The sequence below is a fragment of the Oncorhynchus mykiss genome, chromosome 30 (assembly GCF_013265735.2).
Source record: "Oncorhynchus mykiss isolate Arlee chromosome 30, USDA_OmykA_1.1, whole genome shotgun sequence".
Taxonomy (NCBI): domain Eukaryota; kingdom Metazoa; phylum Chordata; class Actinopteri; order Salmoniformes; family Salmonidae; genus Oncorhynchus; species Oncorhynchus mykiss.
The window spans coordinates 24,921,741-24,927,740 of record NC_050570.1 but is presented as its reverse complement, the minus strand read 5'-3'; the positions used below and the strand labels follow the sequence as shown (position 1 = coordinate 24,927,740).

Below are 6,000 nucleotides of genomic sequence, written 5' to 3'. Positions count from 1 at the left end.
CTGAAAATAACAGCCTTCCTCCTGCCCCTCTTCCCCCCTCCACTCTTCACTTGTCTTTCCCTGGTGTGTTCAGTAATGGCCATTACACTGGCAGCCCAGTGGAGCTTCAGACTCTACTCTGCCTCTCATCACTCCCCCGCTTTGATTCCAGAGACTCTCTTATCCTGTCTCTACTCTCTACCCTCAGTTATCCTCTCCTTACTGGCCCATTCACCCAATAATATAATGTGTCTTTGTAATTCCAACCTACAAAGCAAAAAATACATTTGAATATCCCCCTTACCTAAACCTGTTGGGTTTCATGTGTGACATGAAAGCTTTATTTATTTTATTTATTTATTTTTATTTCACTTTTATTTAGACAGGTAGGCTAGTTGAGAACAAGTTCTCATTTTCAACTGCGACCTGGCCAAGATAAAGCAAAGCTGTGTGACACAAACAACACAGAGTTACACATGGAAATTGATGTAACATATATCACTAGCCACTTTAAACAATGCTACTTAATATAATGTTTACATACCTTACATTACTCATCTCATATGTATATACTGTACACAATATCATCTACTGCATCTTTATGTAATACATGTATCACTAGCCACTTTAAACTATGCCACTTTGTTGACATACCCTACATTACTCATCTCATATGTATATACTGTACTCGATACCATCTACTGCATCTTGCCTATGTCGTTCTGTACCATCACTCATTCATATATATTTATGTACATATTCTTTATCCCTTTTACACTTGTGTGTATAAGGTAGTAGTTTTGGAATTGTTAGGTTAGATTACTCGTTGGTTATTACTGCATTGTCGGAACTAGAAGCATTTTGCTACACTTACAATAACATCTCCTAACCATGTGTATGTGACAAATAAATTTGATTTGATTTGATTTTGATTTTGGGATAAACAAACGTACAGTCAATAACACAATAGAAAAATCTATATACAGTGTGTGCAAATGTAGTAATATTAGGGAGGTAAGGCAATAAATAAGCCCTAGTGGCGAAATAATTACAATTTAGCTTAATTGGACTAATAATTTAAAGATGTTGATTTTCCTCATGCTTAGTATTAGGCCTACTCCCTTACCTTGCAGAATTATAATACAAAACAAACGCATTGGTGGCAGCGATGTGAAGTAGTGGAATATTATTAATTTTTTCAACCAATGAGAATTATGAGAGCCAATTGTGAAACAGGAAGACACTGTTATTTGTACAGGTTTAACAGAGTATCATTTTTTACATTTATTTTTTATTAAGTATCCTTTATTTTTTATTTTTTACAAGAATCCTTTCACTATCCCGACTAGGGATTGGATCCTGGGCAATTCTGGGCTTCTGGGCAAATTGGTATAGCAACGGTCACCCGTTTGTTGTTTGATTCGACAGCCATTTGCATCAGAGGCAAATTGAACAGTGTCATGGTGTTGCCTGTTATTTGTTAGAGAAACAATTGATGTTTTTATTGGTCTGACATGTTTCCTTACCTGTCATGTTTTAGTTGGTGACAGCATTCGCTGCTTCCGGCTTTACAGTACAAACAACAGAAAACTCTGCAACACCATGTAGACCTGTATCCTCCGGGTGTGCAAAATGAGCATGCCCACTGGATGATTATAATAATGCATATAAAACATTGTACATGTACTGTAAGTGTAGACTACATAATACATGAAGGGGTGTTTTTGGTCTAACAGTAAGTATCCTTATAATATGCTATTATATTCAGTGTGTTAGAAAACTAATGAATCATTAAGTGACCTTACTTTATTATACAAGCACCATTCTGGGACGTGGCGGAGCATCAGATTAAGTTAAAAAAAAAATAGAATGTTCGCAAGTATGGACCCACCAATGTCACAATCTAACAGAAATCCTGCTCTCACAGCATTACTATGACCAATGGTTAGGACTATTGATTGTTATTTATACGTTATTACAACCAGATTCATTAGACAAGGACAGGCTTCATTATTCTCAACATTGGATATTTCATTACTATTGTGTTTTTCTCTGTGGGGCTAGGGCTGGAACATCTTGTTTCTAACAGGTCAAACTCATTAAAAAAACATTGTAGATAGATGGGAATATGGTAGACAGTCATCTAGCTGCCTAGAATAGATGGTTAACGTGATGGCTAGCTAACTAAACAATTTACCGGTGTGCTACATCATCCTGGCAGTCACATGCCACCTCATTTTACTGCAGTTTAGGCCTACCCATGCAGGCAATGCCTTTTGCTTGGCTGCTTTTTTGAGAAATCTGTCAACTTTAATTTCCAAAAATAGGTGTGTTCCCACTCGTAGGAACCATGCCACAAGTGAACAACACAATCCAAATGTTTATTTTGACATGTGAAAACAACTAGACTTAGTAGCTTGCTTAACTAGCTAGCTGTTTAGCCTGACAAAACAGTTGGGTTCTGTTCAGTACAACAGAGCGGTGTGCAACGTTGAATTCAACGGAAACAGTACAGTACTGAATGACCAGTTGATAAACATTGTGATTATGGTGGCCCAGGTGGGAGATTGCCATATGGTGTGCTGCACAAGTTTTGCGATTTCAAATGTCACACCCATATTGGTCAGGCCACACCTCTCCACACCCACCAAACAGGCGAAAAAGTATCCCAAAGGCTGTTGAAGAACAGCGCACACCGTTTTGAGGAAACTTATCATTCATTACAAACTGTCACACAACGTACCAAACGTTGAATCAAACTGAACTCACCCCAGAAGTTTGAACATTCCATATGTGTAACATCACCCACTTCAGGCTAGTATTATTATGTGATAAGTTATGATTGAGATATTTGCATCTTTTTTATTTTGATTTCTGCATCTTGAGACTTCTCCAGAATAAAAATGTGTGTACTGCTCTACATGTGTATTTTATACAAATGCTATTTCAACAACACTAGCTAGGTTATATGAAACACTATTTTTATTTTTAACACTATATAACACTATTTTTTACTGCGACACCCATTTCAATATTTTTGTGTCCTTCATACAGTTTCTACATAACTGCAGAGAATTGCCTAGGCCTGCCTCATTTTTGCCTGGAGAGTCACCTCCTCAGTGTTTCTGTATCTGAAGCCGTTGGCTGGTTCTGAACCGTTTGGCTCTTTCTCCACAAGCAAGCAACCTTACAATGTATCCCAATTGCTTTTCAATCTAATTTTTTTAAGGATTTATCAAATGCTACACTTATGTAATCAAAACACATCGCTCATTTGGGATTTTAACTTCCAAGCCGCAATCTCGGAGTAGATTTATAACGCTTTATTGTGACTATATTGTAGAAAATAGCGGTGGAGGAAGAGATTCCATATAAGGAGCACAGCAGAGAAGGCACCCGTTGTGTGATCTGGACAGTTTAAGTAAGTGTTTTCTTGGCTTTTCTTGTGATTATATGTAATATAAAATATACTACGATACGCATTCATTGTACACTATTGTTTGTTGGTCGTTATCGTCAATTATTTCACTGTCACCAATGTTTATTTTGGTAATTTCAACTGGGTGGGGGATGGGCAACGTCAGCGTGTGTGCGCGCGAAAGAATGTGTGTATGTGTGTGTGTGTGCGCGCGTGTGTGGTGACTAGCAGCTTGTTTCCTGTTCCTACCTACAACTTCACAGGGTTTGTAAAGTTGCTTGTTTACAAGCCAGTTTTTAACTGTATGATAATCACTGCCAAATATTTTGGATAAACCATTAGAACACTTTGACCATCTGAGCGGTTGTAAACGCAGATTTGTGGCCACAAATCTAGGTGTGATGTGCAAGGTTTGTTGTGATACATAGCTAGACACACATAAACATGCTAACGTTAACAACCATTAACTGTTGCTAACTACAAAAAAGGGATGTGGAATTATGTATTTAGCCATATGTTAACTTCTATGTAATAAAGGAACAAAATCAGAGCTTATTGACAATTCAGTAATGTAACCCATGAGTGTGGGGGAGGGGAACCCAGAGTCAAAGCCAGACGACTAGCTCAACTTCCTTACAGTATAGCCTAGTTGAAATCCAGGAAATAATTAGTAAGGTTATGTAGTTATCTAGCCAACTACATAGGCTACACATATGCTTTTCCTGCTGTATTGCTTAACCTAAGAATTAGTCTTTAATTGACATTTTGTAGGTTAAGCCTAGCTCCTGTTTAAAAATATATTGACCTGAATAGTGCAGTCTGACCACTGCTGTATTATATTATGGGAATATTCAATAAGTGAAAGTATCTATGATAATTACAATAGAGCAAAGGTTATAACCCAATACTAGCCCAGTTAATTATCTGATTTACACACCTGTTTATATTCATATTTCATATAGACATGAAGTTTATTGTATTTGCTATGGAAACGTTTCGCTTAATCAATGTCTCACCCCCCTCTTATGTAGCTAGTGGTGGAGTAGCACAGTTATGTAACTGGTGCTTGACAGTAGACTGAAGGAACATGTGGGGGATGGGAAGGATGAGTGGATTTCAGTTCTACAGCAGCAGTTCTTTGTTTCATAGCTAGATTGCCAGGACAATGACAGAACAAGACATCAATATTAAATAATCTTTTATTAGTTCCCATACCAACCCATATTTAATTTAAATGGCACATATTGTCAGAGATGGTCATTTACAAATTGAAATACAGTCAGAATTATGATCTTCAGGCTAGGTCTTATTGTGTGTTCATGTGCTATTGGAAACTTGGGACTACTGATGAAACTCCCTGTTACGCCAACTCCTGGAATCATCAGAACTATGCATTTACAATGTCCAAAACAATTCATGTGAGCTTCCAAGTTGGAAAAACTTGTGGGAAACCTGGAATGTTGTGCCCTACGTTTTACAGTTAGGCTAGACAGTTTTCTACGTTTCTTCTTGCAAGGAGTACTTGAACATAAGATTACACCAATAGGCTATCTGACAGTTGGTTGGCCTTATTTAGCCAAAATAAAGTATTGAGCCATTGAGGGAAATCAAGTGACATATTTGAGGGAGTGAGGCTTAGTCTAGGCCTAATAGTAATAATGCTGACCTCTCCACACTAATCTGAAGGGGATTCAGCTTGGAAGGAATGATTAATCCTTGTTGGGGGTTAGGATAAATCAAAAAGGTCTAATGTGTACACACAGAGAGATCTGAAGTTAACTCTTCCCTGGCTAATATAAATCAGTGCCAGCCTCTATGTTATGGACCTTTCCATTTCTCTTTGTTTTGCCTCTGGAGAGCCCAATGATACAAACAGCAGCCCCTCTCCTCTCCCTGTTGACACTAGTCACATCACTAGTCACATGGTGTGTATTGTGACCCCAGAGTCAAGTTCAACATTCTGAATGCCCCGGAGCCTAGAGCACCCACTTTTAGAGTAGTGCCTCTAAAGGCATGCTTCAGTTTGGCTGGCGGCTTGCCAAAGTCGGCAAAACGAACCGAACGAGTGTGCTCACATACTCCCTAAAAGACATTTGCTTGAAAAATGAGGAAAAAGCTGCAAAAAGTGCCGTTTATCAATTTTTTTGAGACGCCAGTATACACTTCCTCTTCCTTTTGTCCCAAGGCATATCTTTCCTGTGCTGTAAGTAAGACGTTTTGTGACACAGTTTACAACCTACACATGCAGAATACATTTTCTTTACATTATTTACAGGTTTTAATTAAACAATTTTGTGAAAAATATATATTTATACTTCCAGATGTTAAGTATGATTTTTACACTAAGAAACGCCCAAACTTGATTTGTTATGAATTGGCCTGGTGCCATATAAGTGGTATATTTGTGAAAGTTCATTTATTAATTGGTTGTATCAGAAAATATTGGACACAACTGATATTTCACTCCGTTTGCCCAAACTAGCCTAAACTATTTGTATAACATACATTTGAGATTCATGACTAGGCCTACATTACAGTGCACTACGTTTGAAGAGTCACACAAAACAGGGATTTAGCCAATACATGAATCACTGAGACAGGTT

At 37.8% G+C, this 6,000-nt stretch overlaps 1 protein-coding gene across 4 annotated transcripts in view; it reads left to right on the top strand.

Moving 5' to 3' along the window:
- The first annotated feature begins 3,105 nt into the window (after positions 1 to 3,105).
- The window catches only part of LOC110521589 (F-box-like/WD repeat-containing protein TBL1XR1), a 43,695-nt gene continuing 40,800 nt past the window's right edge, over positions 3,106 to 6,000 (top strand). For 2 of the 4 annotated variants that reach the window (XM_021599250.2, XM_021599248.2), the window contains exon 1: positions 3,106 to 3,400. The gene's annotated coding sequence lies outside the window, so the exon portion shown is untranslated. Of the gene's footprint in view, positions 3,401 to 3,642; positions 3,662 to 6,000 lie in introns of those variants that run through there. The other 2 variants (XM_021599249.2, XM_036969006.1) reach the window with 2 other exon arrangements.